This window comes from Bufo bufo, chromosome 6, assembly GCF_905171765.1.
Source record: "Bufo bufo chromosome 6, aBufBuf1.1, whole genome shotgun sequence".
NCBI classification, from domain to species: domain Eukaryota; kingdom Metazoa; phylum Chordata; class Amphibia; order Anura; family Bufonidae; genus Bufo; species Bufo bufo.
In genome coordinates, this window is record NC_053394.1 from 253,803,772 (window position 1) to 253,823,025 (window position 19,254).

Here is a 19,254-nt window from a genome sequence, read left to right on the forward strand (position 1 = left end):
GTGTCAGTAATAACAGCCCCTCTGTGTCAGTAATAACAGCCCCTCTGTGTCAGTAATAACATCCCCTCTGTGTCAGTAATAACATCCCCTCTGTGTCAGTAATAACAGCCCCCGCCAGTAATAACAGCCCCCCCTTTGCTAGTAATAACAGCCCCCCCTTTGCCAGTAATAACAAACAGCCCCCCCCTTTGCCAGTAATAACAGCCCCCGCCAGTAAAAGTATTGTACATAAAAAACAAAACAAAAAAAAAACACATACTTACCTCCATGTCAGTGATGCGATGCAGGCCTCTTCTGGCCTGTGTCCCACGCTGTATGGCTCAGGCAGCGCGATGACGTCATCGCACCGCCTGCGCTGGCCTCTGATAGGCTGCCGGCCTAGTGCCTGCAGCCTATCAGAGGAAGGGAAAGGGACACGCCTCTCCCTCCCCTACCGCAGCACAGGCAGGCATCTGTATCGCTGTCCTGAGGATGGCGATACAGATGACTGGAGATGAGCGCTTCCACAATGGAAGCGCTCATCTTCCTGTGCCCAGCCGCCGCCGCCAGCTCGCTCGCTGCGCGGGCCACATGACGAGGTCTGGCGGGCCGGATTCGGCCCGCGGGCCTTGTGTTTGACACCCGTGTTATACTTGGTATTTGATCCATGTTGAGCCCATTTGGTTCAGCACCAAAACTAATGATACATTCTAATACGCTGGCCGGATTGACCCCAGAGATGTGTACTTCAGGTATGGAATGAGGTGTATTTTTTTGGGTATACTTCACCAAGTATTAGGACTTTTGGTTCGGAGCAATGTTTGCCAATTTTTTGATCTGTAGTACTTCTATTTATTTTTTTGAGATGGGAAAAGGGAGTCTTTCACCGAAAATTACCATTATAGAACACTAACATCAGGATCTCCATTACATTCCCCATATTAGAATTAGGGTTGTTGCGGGTATCGAAATTTCGATACCCAATCGATACTTTTGTCCCGGTATCGATACGATACCGGGATTTCCGTTTTTTCGATACTGGGCTGCGCTTCTGCGCAGTCTAGTATCTCTGAACATGAGCGCGCTGCTATCGGCGCGCTCATGTTCTCTCTCAGCAGCACGGGGAGAAGGAAGCTGTCCTCCCTCCCCCTGTGCTGCTGCCGCTGCCACCAATGAGAAGAGAGGGGCGGAGGAGGGGCGGCAATGAGAAGAGAGGGGCGGAGGAGGGGCGGCAATGAGAAGAGAGGGGGTGGAGGAGGGGCGGCAATGAGAAGAGAGGGGCGGAGGAGGGGCGGGCGCACTGCGCCCCCAATGATAGGATTACTATCGGAGCGATGGGAGGAGACATCAGCTTCACTAGTGGGCGTTCCTTTTCCCTGCGCTGCGATTGGACAGCGCTACAGCCAGGGAGAAGGAACGCCCACTAGTGAAGCTGATGTCTCCTCCCATCGCTCCGATAGTAATCAGCAGCATGTGGAGCAGGAGAGGAGACAGTAATGGGGCACTGCGGGCGAACGGAGCGGCGCCCAGGACTAAATGGTGAGTGCTGAGACATCGCTGGGCGCCGCTCTGTGTGGCCTAATAGTGAAAGTCTGGACTCATATACAGTAGTCAGTCTTTAACACATACAGGAGGCGGGTGCCGGCAGCAGAATCGCATTGCCGGCACCCTGCCCCTGACAGGGAGCTGCGATCAGCGGCAGTTAACTGCCGCTGATCTGCTAGTACCCGCCTCCTGTATAAAGGGGTAAAATCATTGGTGGTGCAGTGTGCCCCCCCCCCCTCAATCCCCCCATCCCATTAAAATCATTGGTGGCACAGTGCGCCGGCCCCTCTCAACCCTCCAGTATTAAAATCATTGGTGGCAGTGGCCACAGGGACCTCTCCACTCCCCCTCATTGGTGGTGCAGTGGCAGCTTCTGATCGGAGCCCCAGCTGTGTAAGCCTGGGGCTCCGATCGGTTACCATGGCAGCCAGGACGCTACAGAAGCCCTGGTTGCCATGGTAACATCCCTGATGCTGTGTGCACAAAGCACAGAGCAGCAGGGACAGTGTGGAGTCCTATTCACCCTGATAGAGATCTATCAGGGTGAATAGGAAAAGGGATGAAAGATCCCAGGTTCTAGCCCCTAAGGGGGGAAATAGTTATTAAATAAAAAGTGAGAAAAAAAAAACACTAAAATATGAAGTATAAATCACCCCCCTTTTCCCAATTTCACATATAAAATATATAAATAAACATATTACATCGCCACGTCAGAAAAGTCCAAACTATTAAAATATAAAAAAAAAATCTAGGTGGTGAATGCCGGAACAGAAAAAATAAAATAAAAACTGCGCGATTCGCCATTTTTAAAAATGAGGAATGCACGTGGCTTTTTTTGTTTATTTTTTTCGCGTGGTATCGAATGGTATCGAGTATCGCAATACTTTTTCATGGTATCGAAACCGAATCAAAAATTTGGTATCGCAACAACTCTAATTAGAATGCTAACTTCCATATTGCTGTCCATCGCCGATTTTCTCAGAAAAACACTTTTATTCAATATGTTAATTCGCTTCTGAAGGTGCCCAAAGGGGGTGTTCATGCAGTCGTTGCCCAGGCCTCTCTGCGCTTTTCATACGAAACTCCTCCCCTTTCACCCATCTGGCCCACCCTAGGTTCTTCTTATTACGTCCTCCTCTTAGTGAGAAATCCAGCGCTGTTCAACAGATTCGCCGCGCCTGCGCACTTCATTCCCCATTATGGGCAGAGGCACAAGAGCGTTTAATGCGCATGTGCCGGCCCGTACATCCCTGTCTAGCCAGCCTTGTGCCTCTACCCATAATGGGGAATGAAGTGCGAAGGCGCGACGAATCTGTTGAAAGGCACTGGCGCTGGATTTCTCACTAAGAGAAGGATGTAATCAGAATACCCTAGGAAGGGCCAGAGGGGTGAAAGGGGAGGGGTTTCATATGAAAAGCACTGAGGGGCCTGGGCACTGGCCGCATGAACGCAGCCCCTGGGCACCTTCAGAAGCTAACATATTGAATAAAAGTGTTTTTCTGAGAAAATCGGCGATGGACAGCAATATGGAAGGTAGCATTCTAATATGGGGAATGTAATAGAGATCCTGATTTTAGGTGAAAGACTCCCTTTAAGTAACTTCATATTTTGAGTATTTTATTAAAATGGCGAATAGATATATTTAAAGCCTATTGATTATAGTTATGAATGTCATCTTTCTGTTCTTGAAATGTAGGGTTGAGATCCAACATGTTTGATTAATCATTGTTCCCTGGGAGAGAAGTGTTCCCCTGACTGAGATGTATTGTAAAGCTATCTTAAAAGGAAAGACTCTGGCTGTAGTGTTGAGCGAAGCAAGCTTCGGATGCTTCATCCGAAGTTGCTTCGTTCAAAACTTCAGAATAATATGGTACGGAGATCCATCTCCATACATTATTAGAGTGTAAGGACTCCGATGAGCCGAAGTTAGTTATTCACAAAGTCACGCATGACTTCATTGAATAACTTCGGTAGTTATTTTCTTAAAGTGGAAATAGTACCTCGGAACCGAAGCCAAGTTTGGAAAATGGTTTTTTATAGTACAAATTCATTTATGAAGTTATTGCGCGAAGTCTCACGAGACTTCACGAAGCAATAACTTCGGCTCATCAGAGCCAATACATTCTAATACTGTACGGAACTCCTGCTCCGTACAGTATTAGAATGAAGTTTTATGCCAATCAACTTCGGATGTTTCACCCAAAGTCAATTGGCTCATCCCTATTTATGATGTTCTACTGAAAAATTGCTATTTCAAGCCTCTCCAGCTTACCACCTAATAAGGACCACTTCGTTGAGGTGGCTAGGTTAGTGATGAACAATCAGAGATCATAATTTACATCAGTTGTCACGGTCAGTCATGGCGTTTGTCCCAGTGGCAGTCAAACCGCATTTAATGTTCAAGTTGGAAACAATGATGTCGGTGAAGTGTGGCATTTCTGAGAGTCTGGATACAGTTTTTAACAAAGGGTTAAAGGGGCTGATAGGTCATCAGTATGAGATTGGCAGGTGTTCTGGGAGTCTGAGCTTTTTAAGGAAGCTGCGGCCTGTGTCGGAGCTCTGTTGAGCACTGCGGCCTACTCGCAGCTTACCAAGCACAATGAAGTCCATTGGATATTGGCTGTGCTTGGAATCACAACTCAGCCCCATTCACTTGAATCTGACTGAGCTGTGCCTAGGTCATATGACCAGTGAACATGACATCACCTGGCCTAGGAAGAAGTGCTCACAAAGCACCACAGCCTTTTCGTACACCAGATCCGTGGAGGTGCCAGGAGACAGCTCCCCACCGATCAGATATTGATGGCCTATCCTGAGGATAGGGCATGAATATCAATATTCTGGAAAACCCCTTTATGTCAGGGTTAACAATTACCCGGAAGGCTATAAATAGCCAAAAATTGTGATGTGAACTTTTAAATAAAATATTTTTTTGAAGTATGGGGCATCCTATTTCAGAAATTTTATTGACGACGCAACAGTGGGACTTCCAGTACACTCCATGAGGACCTAAATATTACTATCTAACTACTTATGTAGCTAAGCTCGGATGAATTTCAGCATGATTAGGCAGGTAGGAAAGCTGGGTGGCATCTCCTAGTGGCACCGTAATGGCAGTTTACATCTGGGTGACAAACAATATGGCCAAGAGACATCTAAACAGTTTAGGTTAAGGACTTTTGTGTGGTTTTTATTTTTGGTGGAATCTTGTTCCCAAAACAGGAAAAGTAGTGTTTGAAGTTTTCCAGGCCACATATCTATTGATCATCTTTCCATGGTGTACATTACAAAAGTTAATACATCCACTGATTTAATGAGGATTCTAGGTTACATCAGCACGCTGCGCACAGTCTACTGAAGGAACCGATCACCCTCAAGGGAATCCAAAGAGCTAGAAGAGCTAGCTCCCATAATCTCTCTTGCTGTATTTCACTGGCTCTTTCCAGCTTGCATCAGCTTTCTTTTTTTCTTTTGCACCTTTATGTCATCAGCTGACAGAATTTTTTTTATTCCTAATATTAACGTTTTTTTTGAGTGCAGAAATCCTGCTTGTGTAATTTCATCAGGAGGCAAGAGCTGATCGCGAAAGAATGCGTGCACATGGTTTGATATGGGTTGTGGGTGAGCTGAGTGATATGGGCCCCCACACATTATATGTTATGGGCCTCTCTCTAACCACTATAGTGCACTTAAATTTTAGTGAGTGCTGACCATAGCCCATCACCCTAATGCCCAGTTAGTCAGTGAACCCCTGTAAGTATATGAAGATCTATTTCTATAGTAACCAAAAACCTAAAATTGTACACGCGCTTTCCCCTTGTTCCTAGACAGGAAGTCCAGAACGCTCTAACCTTTGGCCTTACTTCCTGTGCTAAGCTTATTAGTATTTGAGCTGTTTACTTTAAACTTCTGAGACAATGGAGCGAAACGTCTACAAGCCCTCCTCATTGACGTTTTATGTAATGTATTATGAATAATAAAATTCATTATTTTCATCTGGTCTTGTACAAAGCTAAATAGGTTTCCCAATATATCTTGATATTATTTAATTGCCCTTTAAGCGCTTCAGTACATAGCGTGAATGGTTTCCATCTTATGAACTTGCCATTTAACTACGCTTTCTGTCCATTGCTGTAAATTCTTATTCTTATGCCAGAAAGATCAGATGTTCGCCGTGCTTGTGACAGATCTTTCTGAAGGCATTCTGCTGCTGAAAGGTCTACTCTCTCTCAATACCCTAAGGGTCTGTTTTTGTATCTTAACATTTTCCTTTTACATCTCTCCTTTTGTCAGTGGGTGACAGGCAGCATCTGTTGTCACATCCATGTCTTCTGCACTATCCAGTGACAGAGGGGATCGGCATCAGTGGCACAGTAACCTTACACCCAATATTTAATTCAGGAGGCGTAAAGGGAATAGAGATCCTGGATGCTAATATAGCAGAATGGCTAAGGGCTTAAGCCGGGAGCAATACTACAGAAGAGAGGAGAACCTTATAAACCAATAACAGTCATATGTTAGCGGCTACCTTGTTCATATTAATGATATATATATATATATATATATATATATATATATATATATATCATGTGGCATTTATCCCTGAAGCCCGAAAAATACTTCCAATATCTATGAAATGCCAAGACAGCAATTTTGGCCTCACAGGAAAGCGGCTGACATTGGTGCTAGTGTTTAATGCTAGATCCTTTTGCAGTCATTGAAGTACCCGTACTCCGTGCGCTGCGGCCCCATAAAGTGTACAGACCGTACTCTGTACACCGCTGAGTAGTCAGCAGTGTGGGGGAAAAGTGAATTTAAAGCACACAGCGGGAATCAGTGCCTTAGGGGGGAATATCTTTAGTAAAAAATCTAAATCAATAAATAAAGTATATTAGAAAAATAATTTTTAGGGCATTTGGGACATTTAAAAAAAACTTGATTAAAAGTTTAGTTACTGTTTAAAGATGCGCTAAATGTAACAGACGTGCAACATTTGGTAAAATTTGCCACAAAATGCGCCAATGCAGACTGAATTCAAATATTACTCTGATAACTTCCTCCACTGTTATCCAAAGAGCAGGGCCTATGGGGGCAGTGCACAACAAAGAGATTAAATGGCACCAAAGACAGATGTCATGCACCACCCCCTCAGCTGCCCGTTCTGCCAGGTGTAATCTCTGGTCGGTACAGTATGTCACCTGCCAATGTGGCCACAATGTTTAAGGTGTTCCTCTATCTGATCCTCATGCTTAGTCATCCCTATTCTTTGGGTCATTTCTCACGTTTTCTTTTTATATAATTTAAGCAAACAGTTGAGTCTATACGTTTATTGAACTGCAGGTATTGTATTCAAAGCTATATCATTTCAGCCAGTTAGGAGATCTAAATCCTGCAAACTCTTCGCAATCTCAGTGTCGGTGTCTAAGGCAGTCACAAGAAGCCCCGAATGCTTTATAAGCTTCATGGCTGTACATAAGTGCCCGCCATGAACATACCATTGCTTCCATAGGCCAACTAATACAAAACAATGAAGATTATTGAAATAAATCTAAAAAAACTAACAAAAAAGAAACTTTAAATATTGAAATATTAAAACCACCTATATAGTATAGTAACTTGATTGCAATCTTCCCCAGGCTAAACTTGCCAAGCTATGTTGATCCCCAAGTAAGAAAAAACCTGCATGAGAGTCAATAAACTCCAGAGCTGAAACCTTATTTAATTACCTGGAAATGTTTACAAAGATTAAAAAAAGGAAAACTTAGCGAGGCTGCTGATAAGTACCTTGACTTGCCAGAGCTGTTCTCTGCCTCCAAGGACCCGCTCAGAAATGAGTTGCAAAGTTTTAATGAAACTATCCTGGCAATGGAACAAAGCCATAAATGTGATGATCTGCTGTACTGTTTTTAGTAGATAAGTTACTCCCAGTAGCCAGCCCAACAGCTGCGACAGTGGTGTCCGTGGGTGATATTACAGGGATGGAGAATATATATATATATATATATATATATATATATATATATCTCCATGGACATTGTTTAGTTTGAGCTGCTAATACTCAGGGATGATTTAAATAAGTTCTAATATAAATATATATAGTGTGTGTGTAGATGCTGTGAAAATTAAAAAGAAATGCATATAGACACCTTTGTTTTTTTTATTTTTTTTATTGAATCTATTATTTTATGAAAACTCCCCAGGGCAGGCTATCAGTATCAGATGGCGGGGAGGTCCAACTCTCAGCACTAATGAACCATTTAAATGGGTTTTGGTACTTGTGTGAGATCTGTCGCCTCTTTATTGTTTACATGGGTCTGTCTACCCACATGCAGTCTACTTAATGCCCCTTTACACTGCTCAACTGACGATTGTCGGGAAGGAAGGGAACCGACAATTCCTTGGTTCTCACTGGAGGAGAAAGATTCATTTACATGCAGTGATCTCCTCCTCAGTAATACCATCACTCGTCCCCATACAGAATCACTGTTTGCCGGCTGCAGAGGTCGTTTAGACTTCATGATCTGCTGTCGGCAAATTTTGGTGACTGCATGAAAGATCCAATTGCCCGATGAACGAACGTTTCGCTCGTTATTCGTGTAATCAACGACACCTTTACCGATCATTGCTAACAAGTGTTCCTATGAACGCTTGTTAGCGATCCTCTGCCCGATGTTCGGGTGGTGTAACGGGCCTTTAGTAACAGCAGTGCAGTATTTTATAGCTTCATCCCTTTCACTTGAATGTGAAGCTGCAATAACCCTACACTGCCACTGCTGAGTAGAAGGCATGCAGGTAGATGGACCCATGTAAACAATGAAGAGGCCTTAGTGCTAAGATGATCACCACAACCCCTTCAAACAGCTAATTAGTGGGGGTATGAGAGTCGGACCTCCACCGGTCTGATATTGATGGCCTATCCTGAGGATACCCTGCGCTCCACTGATCAGCTGTTACCTGCTGCCTCTGGATCTGGAACTAGCACATTGAATGGAACAGGAAGCTCTGTTCAAGGTGTAGTGGCCATGCTGGGTTACTGCAGCTTATTTCCTGTTGAAGCCAATCGGATCTAAACATCAGTAAACGGACACAGCCACAACTGTTTGAACGTAGCTGTGTTTCTTGTTCCATTCACAGTACTAGTTCCATTGCCAGAGGCTGCAGGGAACAGCTGATCGTGGGCGTGCGGGATGTCAGACCCTCACCCATCAGATATTAATGACTTATCTTGAGGATAGTTCATCAATAGCAGTAGCCTGGAAAAGCCCTTTAAGTTTATTTTACTTGGTTAGGCTGCATTCATATCTGTGCTGTGGACTCTGGCAGTCTGTTCCGGTGGAGAAATAGATTTCTGGAGGTCACAGTGTTTGGACATTGCACCGCCAGATCCCCTTTCACTATAATAGTATCCGGCGGGATCCGGCCACTTCCCGACATATGGTATATGCTGGCTTTTAGCTAGACAAAAAAAGCCGTGTGATACAGTGCCCAAACAGATGTGAACCAGACCTTATAGAGATTTCAGCTTAAAAGATTTTTCAGGACTACAGAAATGAGGGCTTTATAGTGAGTTTTCTGATGGGTTCCCTCTGAATGGGACTGAGCAGCATGCAGTGTATGGGAACACATGCAGTCTGCAGAAAACAGTTTGAGAATTTTCAATTAACACCAATGACATTATGAATTTGTTTACATGATAGATGCAATTTGGTAAAAAAAAATCATATAAATGTCTAACTAGGGCTGAAACGATTACTCGAATCGAGTAATTCGACACAAAAAAATCCTCTGCAAATTTTTTGCATCGAAGAATCGTTTGTGACACATGATCACGGAGCGGGAGTTAAGCGCTTGCTATTACTCCCGCTCCGTAGTCTCCCGCTGGCCCGCAATACTCACCTTTCCAGCAGGGGGCCTCCGGACACTCCACAGCACATCCATGGTCCCTCACTGCACTGACCTCCTGACGTACGCACGCCGTGACCTGACGCGCTGCGTGACGGCCGACACAGAGCAGCGAGGAACGATGGAGTGTCGGCGGCGCCCCTGCTGGAAAGGTAAGTTGGTGCGACTAAGGCTGGGGGCACCTGGACTGCACAGCATCATAGCAACCAATGATGCTGTGCATTCCGGGTGTCAGGAGGAGCAGGGGGAGAGCTGCTGGCACAAGGGGGGGGAGAGCTGCTGGCACAAGGGGGGGGGGAGAGCTGCTGGCACAAGAGAGGGAGCTGCTGGCACAAGGGGGGAGAGCTGATGGCACTGGGGTGGGGGAACGGAGCTGATAGCACAGGGGGAGATAGTGGAGCCGTTGGCACTGGGGGGAACTGAAGCACTTGGGTTGATCACACAGGGGGTAACGAAGGCTTTTGAGAACTGATGGCAGGGGGTCTGATGAGTTTTTATAAAGGAAAACAGTCTATTAATTCATTTTTTCTTATTAGATTACTTGATTTATCGTAAAAAATAATCGATAGAATACTCGATTTCTAACATAATCGTTTACTGCAGCCCTATGTCTAACATGTAAGTGGGCCCTCTTGCACCTCACATGCCACAGTTATGGGCCGGTTTCAGGATATGGATTGTTGACATAGTTGATTCTCTATCTTTTCTTTGACAGTATGGTTACTCCTGAATCACCTTGCTGGCTGATGTCATTCCAGTTCTTGTTGCAGTAGAGGCTGATTATTTGTGCTGGGACTTGTAGTGCTAGCGCAGGAAGGGAGCTGCAGCTGTCTCCCTCGTATTTAGTTGTCTTTTCTGTTTTCTGATCAGACTTCAGAGCATCATAGTGGGCTATAGACCCCTACATGGAGCTGATACAGGGCAGCGTTCCAGCGAACGCCACAGGCAAACAAGACGGCGGCAGCAACTAATGGTTGTCACGTGATGCTGTTTCCCTAATGTTTCATTTCAGTTCTGACACAAACAGGAAGTTGCTAATGGCAGAATGATTTTGTTTATCGTGTACAATGAGGTTTCAGCTGTGCGCAAAATGTCTGCCTTCTCAAAAACCAAGGGGATGAGTCAAAGGATGTTCATCATCTATGTCTATACATTTGTTATCTCCTCTTTCGTACGCAAGGATGTGCTGCGCAAATTGACTTGACTTTTTTTTCCCGGTATCTGTAATTGCTGGGCAACAATGTTGCACTGTTTCTATGTCCACTTTCAGATGCTGCTGCCTGTATCCTCTGTAGTATCTTCTGAGCTCTGTGACTGCTCTCCCTGGAGATGCCCTCAGAAGGGTGGAGATCATTTAATCCTGAGAGCCGAGAAGGAGGCATCTATTGCTCCAGCGTTAAATCCTGCAGGAGCTCCCCCGAGTATTAAGCAAACACATAATGTCCTCAAAGCCGCGACGCACTAGCGATGAACTTGGCCGGCTTCACTGCAGAAACAATAGGATGTTTATCTATCATAAATAATTTCCTAATGTATTCATACAAGAACAATGCTTCTTTTCTACCTTCTATAGGAGTTGGCTTACACAGGCCAAATCTAGCCTACGAAAAACAATGGCAATTCAAGCATTGTAGGGCTCCTTTAATTGGGCAGAGGCAACAGCACTGTGTATCCTGGGCTTCCTAGTTCTTGCATGCTTTAACTTTCAAACTGCCGGATGTTGAGAGTTCTCTTACATGGGCAGATTTCTGTCCTGTAATGAGCGATGATCCATGATATAGCTGATTGTTTAGCGCTCCATTAAGGATCTTCACACCAACAGATATTTGCCCGAATGAATGACCGCATGAGCAATCTGATCCTTCATACACATTACTGCTGGCAGCACATCCCCATTTTGCACAGGTACTGTAGTTGTGCTGCTGAAAGTCAATCATTTTTATGGTTTCCAAAAACACCTGATCATCCGACAAACGAACGTTTGCTCATTTCCCGGATGATCAGCGGGCTATTTACGTGGGAGCAATGATTGGGAACAGTCCCTTTTGCCAGATAATTTGATCCTTGAGAAAGACGCTTAACTCAAGAAGGCAAAAGGTAAAGCATAAAATGCTGAATTAAAATAATCCTTTATAATGTTATTGAGGGAACGACTCTTACAAACTAATGTCTGCCATGATTAGCTTCCAGCATCTGTCAGACCAAGCAGAAATGGCCAAATAACATCATAAGAAAGGAGACATCAAAAATGTTCTTCTGTGTATTTCTGCAATGGTTGAATTATTTTATGGTTTTCAGGACACAATAAAAACCTGACAATTAACCATTTCTTACCACAATATGCAGCGTTATGCGTGCTGGCACTATAGCTTTAGACATGGGTTTGATGGACACTTCACTAGAACTTTTTTTATTTTTTTTTGAAAACCTGTGCGTGCTTTCTCACCCCATACAACAATATTGTGCAGCGTGCCACACAAAAACGTGCACTAGGTTGTGGTCTATCGCAGGCCCTCTCCATAAGAGAAGGGCCCCCCACAAACCATTCCCTATCCCTCCGGGCCTATGGCTCCTGCAAGGGACAGGGACAAATGGCAACCCGAAGCCGAGGGTACCCCCGTCTGTGCTCCGGGCTTTCGCCTCGGCTGCCACCCAGGGCATCAGCCAGGAGCTTCAACAAAGGTCTGGACTCTCCCCGAACCAATATGGCCACACCCCCATCCCCCTAGACCTCAGGGGGGGGTACCCATAAGGGCGCTGCAACCCTGAAAATCTTAGTGAACACTACAAATGTGTAAAAGTGCACACAGTGACCACAAAAAATAAATAAAGTGAATGTGTGCCATTACGGCTCGGGCCGTATTTTCAGGGCCGAAGCCAAGCAAATAGAGGTGTGTGCGCTAAAAATGTGAGTAAGAAAAGTGCCTGTGCAAATGTGCCATCACTCTGTGGGCCAAGGAGGAACCGAGTGATTCCAGGCACACCAGGGTTCTCTGTCCCGCTCAACATCCATGGGTTGGGTAATCACTCCTCCCCATACATGGAGTACAGTGCAGCTGCACTGAAGGACAGGTACTACACAGTCGTTCTCTGCTCTACATCCCAGGAGTAAACTCCACCAGACGGATAAGAACAGATTTTATTTTATTTTTTTTATTTTTTATCGAAAGCCCAAAGTCGTGCTCTCACCTCGTGCATCAAAATCGTGCAGCGTGCCACACAAAAATCGTGCACTAGGTCGCGGTCTATCGCAGGCCCTCTCTGAAGAGAAGAGCCCCCCACAAACCATTCCCAATCCCTCCGGGGCCGTTAAGCTCCTGCAAGGGACTGAGACCAGTGGCAACCCTCAGCCGAAGCCAAGGGTACGCCCATCTACGCTCCCGGCTTTCGCCTAGGCTGCCACCCAAGGCGTCAGTCAGGAGCTTCAACAAGGTCTGGACTCTCCCCGGAGGGAGAGCCCAAGGGGTTTGGCAGGGGGGTGAGGAACCAAGATGGCCACACACACCCCCCCTAGACCTCAAGGAGGGGGTACCCGTTAGGGCGCCGCAACCCTTGAAAATCCTAGTGGACACACAACGTGTAAAAGTGCACACAGTGACATAAAAAATAAATAAGTGAAATGTTTTGCCCTTAAGGCCCAGACATTCGGCCGGAATTATAAAAATTCCTCGTATCTTCAAGGCCGAAGCCGAGCAAATAGAGGTGTGTGCTAAAATTGTGAGAAAGAAAGTGCTGTGCAAATGTGCCATCTCTCAGTGGGTTGCCACCCCCCGTGAGTTCCGGCACCCCAGGGCACCATCCCTGGGGCACTCGCACTTTGGGCTTTCAACACAACTCGACCTAAATGGCCTCGATCCAGCAGAGCTCAAAGGTAGCTTCACATGGGAGGTTCACTTTGTCCCCCATGCTCCGCTACCCAGGGTTGCTGTGTGGTTCTCCGTTCCGCTCGACAACCATGGCTAGCCATGGAAGGAGTACAGCCTGGAGCGTAGCTCTACAGGACTGAAGAACAGATACTACACTTGATCTTAGCCAAAAGGCCAAGAAGCGATAAGAACAGATACTACACTTGATCTTAGCCAAGAGGCCGAGCACTTTTTTTTGCCTTTTTGCTGCTATACTACAGCAGAAATAAAACAGTTGGTAATCTTTCAAAACTGCGGGACTGACTCTCTGAAGGTACTGTTTCTACTTGTGGAGACTGAGCTGGTAGGGGGTCTTTAGGGAACTGCTATCTGGGAAAAGTATGCAAATTGCTCAACTGTCTCTTTAGTGCCACCTATAGGTGACTAGACGATCCCTGAGTAGACTAACAGGAGCCCTGTAAGGAGACCTACACAGATTTTTGTGCAGATTTCTCTGTATTTCGGCACCAAATCTGCATGTTTTTCTTCCAGATTTTGTTCTGGATTTCGAGGCAGATTTGCCCCTGATTTCACCCTTTGCACTGCAAAGGGTGGAATCCGCACTAAAAATCAGCTGAAACAGTTGACAATAAAAATTCTGCATGGTATGTCAATTCCTGTATGTAAAAAATACACAATGTGTGCATGAGATTTGGCAAATTTTATTCACTTTGCTGATACTGTAATACGCTGTGGATTTTCTGCATGAAAATCTCACCTAATCCACAACGTGTGCCTTATCCTTCATATGTGTTGTACTTAGATTGGTGCTCACAAACTCACAGGGGGTCATTTATTTTTAGATATATGCCAATTTTAGCTTATATTTGTCGCAGATTCGGTCACAAAGGGGATTTGCGCCGAATCTGCGACATTTCTCTGCTCACACCATGTCTAAAAAGGGGGGAGTGGCATAGGAAACGAAAGGCATGGAGGGGGCAGCCCGGTCGGCCATCTCCCTTATCATTTTCTACGCCTGTTTTAGACGTAGAAAATGACCTAAATCTATGCGAACAAGGTAGCTGGCATAGATTTAGGCCGGCGGTGGATGCACCTGCGTTATGTAGAGGTGCCAGTGCAAGGAGTCTTAGGAAGTGACCCCAATAATACTTATGAAGCTCTCTATATTTGCATGCCTGTTGAACACTGTAATATTTCCTCAGACTAGAGCCTGTCTATGTACGCAGATGCTGAGATGCCTGTGCTTCCTAGAACACACTCCTTATGTGTACTTCCAATGCTATGCTGCAATACGTACATTTAGGAACTTGCATATGGCGCCTGAAGACTTTTGATTCCTATCCAATTGTTTTAGGGATGTTCATGGAACAAGGTTGCATATTGGCGAAAGGAGTATGGTGACAGAATTATACCCAGTGACACATTTCTGCACGCCCAGAACGTGTATTGTGCTAGAGCAGTGTTTTCTTACTAGGTGGTGAATGGGTGTTAGGTTTGATGATGCCGGGTCGTTACTTGTTTAGGGTGTGTATGCACTTAATGGAGCAATAATGCACATTAACTATGATATCATCCCAATCTGTTTACTTTAGAGACACCCATCACAGGACTCCTATCTAAAATTGTATTAGAAAGCCTGATGTAATTGGCAACTTTATATTTTTGTGCTTGGAAAGCTTTCATCTGAAACGGTCCCATATTCTGAAGTTGGAAGTCATGCTTCCCATATCAACAGTGCAACATTCAGCATCTAATAATTGTTTGTTGGGCTGTGTGGAGTAATTAGTTGGATGTCCACTACCTGCCTGATGGTCCTCTGGCAGGGGAAAAGATGGTTTGAAGAAGTTGGATTTTATCCTGGAGATACGTGGTGGTGGAGGCGGCTTACCATCTAGTCCCTGTTCCTGCTGATTTATATCTTCCTAGTAATTCAAAATACAGACCTGTAAGGATGCTGGTCAATGTACACGGATTTACCACATGCATGAGCCCTTACAGTAGATAATTCATTTTGGAACTTTTTCCTAAGATGTCTACAACAGAATGTATATGGCGGCAACCTAACTGTCCCAACATATGCAGACAGGAGGGGCAGAACAAATTGCTTCTCGTCATTCCTCGACATATTCTTGGCAATGTGTTAGAGCTATTGCATGGATTTTGCCATCACAGTTCTTACAAGTTTTACAATTTGAGAGGGTAATTTAGCAATCTCTGTACATCATAAAAAAATGGGGTTTAAAAATTGCAAAGTTTGGTGCATGCCATGTTTCCACAACACTTTGGGACTTTTCCAGAAAGTGGGCAAAGCAAGGAGGTTCGGATACTCATTTATTAAAATCCACCCGAGGAAAGTAATGTAAATTGTCCCAAAAGAGACATCAACTCCTTGACTGGTGTAGAGTCCTGTTTGGGTGCACAAACCTCCTCAGATGCACAAAAATTATTAGGAGGCTGGACCTCTTAGACTAGTTGCACACTAGCAGCGGCGATCGCTCTGTATTCCAGCATGGACAGAAGCTTGTAAAGCTCCGACCGGGCGGAGATCCGGCAATTATACCGAGAATCGCTTGGAAGAAAACAGCTAGTCCCCATTATACTTGCAAACCTCCAAGTGCACAGAGATCCGGATTACCGCTGCACCTCCGCTAACCTAAAAGGTGCATGCCTCTTAATAATTTTTGTGCATCTGTGGAGGATTATGCGCCCAAACAGGACTCTACACCAAAAGGAGCTGATGTCAATTGTCCTTAGTTTCCCGGAGTAGAGATTGATAAATGTGTACCTGACCCTCCCTGACTTGGCCACTTTTTGGAAAAGTGACAAGTAGACGTGCAGCTCGTAATCGGTTTGTTTTACGTGCTGATTTTGATGCGGACATGCTGCAGATCTCGCCCAATCCAATACAAAGGGTAAAATCTGCAGAAATGTCGCAGCAGTTCACCAGCATTCTGATTTTGTGGACATGTAAATCCACCTTTAAAGTACTGAGCTCAGATTGAAGCAACAGGTTATATCCTCATGCATTCAATAATTGTCAGTGTAATGTATTATTTTAGAACCTAGAAGGATGACGTATACAAGATCATTTCCAGGAATGTATCATTATGGCTTCATTTTAGTAATGCATTCTCTGGGGTTTGCTACGGCCCAGTAAGCGTCAGGGACCTTGTGTGACCCAGTTAAGTGAAATGTAGTTTCCAGGCGTCCGTGCTTTTAGGCAGATATATGAAATGTTTTACTTTTAAAATGTGAACATAACATAAACAGGGATTATTCCAATCCACGGAAAAGGAAATATGGCTCCATAGATCAGTGTTTCCCAACCAGTGTGCCTCCAGCTGTTGCAAAACTACAACTCCCAGCATGCCCAGACAGCCTTTGGCTGTGCGGGCATGCTGGGAGTTGTAGTTTTGCAACAGCTGGAGGCACACTGGTTGGGAAACACTGCCATAGATCAGTTCTTCACAATCTCAATGGTAGCGAGGTACCCCCACCCCCACCCGTTACTTGTGCAAGTTATTCATCTCTATCGGCAAATATGGTTTATTTTCCAGAAGCATCATCCTATATGTTTATCTCCAGGGAGGATTGTATTTGTATGATTTGATTTCTATGATTTTATTTGGTGGAATGGTTTTACTTTAAGCAGCAGCTTTAGATGGTTCTGACATACGGTTAATGCTGAAAGAGGATCTCGCTCGTCGGCTATTTTTCTCCATCACTTTCAACCACTTTACACGTAATTATCACTGAAAGAATCATTAAGCAGTCATTATTCTGAGGTTGTCTACCTTGATGTGTTTAGCTGGCAGTAAACATCTGCAGAGAGGCCACTGAAGAGCAGCTGTTTCCCGTAATCCGGGATTCAGACAGAGCAGATTATAGTGTACAATTTTTATACACTGCCTAGGTTTCTGCATTTTCAGTGACAACCCAAGTATTAATACCAGCACCTTTTAACATCAAGGCAGATTTAATACTTCTTGTGACATTACAGTTAATGTACGTCTAAAAAGCTGCATGTGTATGTGTAAAACAGCTATATACATGATTGGCTCTTAACAGGTATTCCCATCTGGGCATTAGTGGCACATCTACAGGATACGCCATAATTATTGGATAGGTGTTGGTCCCATCTCTGGGACCTGCTCTTATCTAGAGTACAGAGCTCAGTAACACACTGCTGTGAATGTGCATCTGTGGCTGTCTTCATTCACCTCTATGGAACTTCCAAAAATAACTGAGCGCGCTTACACGGCTGTCTATGGAAGTCCTGTAGAAGTGGATGGAGAGTCGCACATGCACGGCCACCTCTTCATTCTTGACATCCCAAGATGGGTCTCCGCTCTTGAGAAGGGTGCTGCTATTGGATGTTTATGATGGATATGCCATAAATGTTCAGATGGGACAACCCCTTTAATGCATGTATAGTGCTTCTACATTTAGTTCATGCCACACAAAAACAGTATGGGGGACATCTACTAAGGCTTTTAAACCACTATTGTGCGGTAAAAAAGTCACAAATTATAGAATACGCCATAAGCATAATTTACGACTTTTTAGCCTCTTGACACTTTTCTGAAGTGGCGAGGAAACGGGGCGAGACTTAGTAGAAGAGGGGAATTACTTGGGGAACTTACGGTAGAAATTGGTGTAAGTTATAGCTGAAGTCTATGCCAGCCCTTAGCTGAAATAGACCTCAGTTTCTGATGCATAGACCGCCAGAGGAATCTGTCTCTTAATAATATTCGGTGCATCTCACTCTGGTGCAAGAAGGTCTAGACTTGGTAAATGTCCCTCTATATGTTTTTAGCCAAAGCCACTGGCAGATGTATTCAGCTGTATCTGTGTGTATGTGTGTGTGTGTGTGTGTGTGTATATATATATATATATATATATATATATATATATATATATATATATATATATATATATATAATATACACACAGTTGCTTAATGTTCAGCAGCACTACTTAATGGAGGAAGATACTTTATTGGGATCATTTATCAAACTGGTGTAAAGTAGAACTGGCTTAGTTGCCCATAGCAACCAGATTCCACCTTTCATTTTTGACAGCTCCTTTGGAAAATGAAAGATGGAATCTGGTTGCTATGGGCAACTAAGCCAGTTCTACTTTACACCAGTTTGATAAAGGACATATATGTCTTAATAATTGCAGTAAATGTGGTTTGCATGTTCATTGCAGTGATGTCACATAATTTTTTACAAAGTAAAAAAGGGACCTCTTATTGAACTTTGTGGGGAAGATTTTAGAAAATGTCATTTATGTCCATTGCCATTTCTCTACTTGAGCCTCGGGCGTCTGTTATGAGAGCAGGTTGAAAGTTATGGCATCAAGTATAGACCTTCTCAAATATAATTGAAAATGTGCTGTTCCCCGTTTTAGTAAATCCAAAACTCATTAAAAGTTGCTCTACTGAGGCCTGGACTGCTACAGGCAATAAAAGTTGGTCAAAAGTTTAGTTTTAACAATTCCATATAATGGAAGGCAGTAGGCACTGGTAATAGAGACTTTGTGTTCATTGTTCTGGTCTTGGGTCAATGTGATCTAAGCTTATTGGGTTACTCACTTGTCCTGAGTATTGGTATTAGTTTTTTTCCTATTACAAAGGGAATTTATTACCTTCAAATCATTGCTTCAATTTGCCATTCTCTGAAATAAAGGGGGTTTGAAGGATTTGAAAACATGAAGCTAAGGCCTCATGCACACGATCTGCAAAAAAAGGATCCGAAAAAAAATACGGATGACGTTCGTGTGCATTCCGTATTCTGCAGAATGGATCCGCTGGCCCCTAATAGAACAGTACTATCCTTGTCCGTAATGCGGACAATAATAGGACATGTTCTATTTTTTTGCGGAACGGAAATACGGACATACGGAAACGCAATGCACACGGAGTACCTTCCATTTTTTTTGCAGACCGATTGAAATGAAT

The 19,254-nt window shown here is 44.3% G+C and overlaps 1 protein-coding gene and 1 pseudogene across 2 annotated transcripts in view; one reads left to right on the plus strand and one right to left on the minus strand.

Annotated features, from left to right (window-relative positions):
- Positions 1 to 19,254, plus strand: part of UNC5B (unc-5 netrin receptor B) — a 175,167-nt gene that overhangs the window by 87,462 nt on the left and 68,451 nt on the right. The gene's annotated exons all lie outside the window — the stretch shown is intronic.
- LOC121006543 lies at positions 13,396 to 13,478 on the minus strand (annotated as a pseudogene).